Source organism: Propithecus coquereli, unplaced genomic scaffold (assembly GCF_000956105.1).
Source record: "Propithecus coquereli isolate 6110/MARCELLA unplaced genomic scaffold, Pcoq_1.0 Scaffold305, whole genome shotgun sequence".
NCBI classification, from domain to species: Eukaryota; Metazoa; Chordata; class Mammalia; order Primates; family Indriidae; genus Propithecus; species Propithecus coquereli.
The window spans coordinates 2411442-2413061 of NW_012148675.1; the positions used below are offsets into that span (position 1 = coordinate 2411442).

The 1620-nt window shown below is 38.0% G+C and overlaps 1 protein-coding gene across 1 annotated transcript in view; it reads right to left on the reverse strand.

Moving 5' to 3' along the window:
• Positions 1-1620, reverse strand: part of LOC105814766 (chromosome unknown open reading frame, human C2orf73) — a 61057-nt gene that overhangs the window by 39484 nt on the left and 19953 nt on the right. The gene's annotated exons all lie outside the window — the stretch shown is intronic.

A 1620-nucleotide genomic window follows, 5' to 3' on the forward strand; every position in this document is an offset into this window, starting at 1 on the left:
TTTGGAAAGAAGCATGACTTCCAGAGAGCATCACTACCTCCCTGATCTGCGTTATTAACATATGCCCCTTCTCTAAATCCCCACATGATGAACAACAGAAGATAAAGTAGATAGATTTGGCAGATCAAAAGGGGCCATGTAGGTCACAGTGAGGAATTTGAAATTTATTCGAGGAACAATGAGAAGTAACTGGAAAACCCAAAGGAGGATAATGACATGATTGTGTGTTTTAAAAAGACCCTTCTGATGATGATGTGGAAAACACTAAGAGGAGGAAGAAAGGCAGCAGGAAGATTGTGGCTGCACTACCCTGGTTACAGTGAAAATGGAAAGGAATAGGTTTGGGGTATATTTTGGAGATAGAGGTGTCAAGATTTGCTGGATTGAATGTAGACGGGGAGGGAAAGAGGAGAGTTTTACAACGACTTCTAGGTTATCAAAACTTCAGCACCTGGGGGAATAGAGGAGGCAGTCACTGAGATTGGAAGATTGGTGGGGGATAGGTTTGCATGGTGGAAATGAAATGTTTTATTCTAGCCATATCAAGTTTGAAAAGGTGATTAGCTATCCATGAAGAGATGTTAAGTAGGTGGCTGGATATGTCAGCTTAAAGCTCAATGAAGAGGCCAGGGTTAAAGAGATATATTTGGTTCTTATACTGGTTCCTTTGACCTTTAGCCTTAAACTTCTATTCCTTGTTTCATCCACATTGGGCAGTAGCTCTAGATTACCCATATGTTAGATAATGATATTAGCATCCTTCTCCTCTTCTACTTCCCATCTTCTATCAACTGTGTATTTACTTTTCTTATTAAAGCTGCTAACATACATTCTGTTCTGTAATTATCTTTAAACTTTCCATATTGTGTCATAGATTGAGCCTAAAAGTTGAAAACTACTAAACAGCATTTATAATATTACCTAATTACATGAATTTTGTTCACTTCAGGGCTAAATATTGTGCTAGGACTTCATTTCCGTCTCACTAGGTCCAGTGCCCAGTGTCATATGAAAAAAAAAAAGGTTCTATTAATAGTATCCATGCCAAATAATCCTCTTTTCTGGGTTAAATTATTTCCCCTGAGAACTTTAAAGACATTAACTCCATTGCGCCATTGTGCCCTTGCATCAGTGCTGCTTGATTCCGTATTGATTCTTTTTTTTTTTCCCATATTGATTCTTATTCCATAGATGGTCACTTATTTTTCTTTCCCTTTATGGAAACTTTTAGAATCTTCCCTATATGATTGCTGTTTTGCAACTTCATAACAATATGTAGATATGTATCTTTTTTCCCTTCATACTTGGAAGCACTCAGTAGGCTCTTTCAATGCCTTTTACATAGGGAAACTTTCTTCTTAATTTAGAGGCTGTGTAGAGTAGTGGTTATGAGAGCAGGTGCTGGAATCGGGCTCTCTGGGTTCAGATACCAATTATTCACCACGTAGCCTTGGGCAAGTTGTTTAAACTCCATGCTTGCTTTTGAAGGAGTTCAGAACGCACCACCTCAAAATTTGCCACTCTAGCATATTGACTATATTGAGTTAAAGGCACTTGAAAAACAGCAGATGCAAGAAAAACATTCTGACCTTCCTTCTATTTTTTAAAAGCAGGAGATGA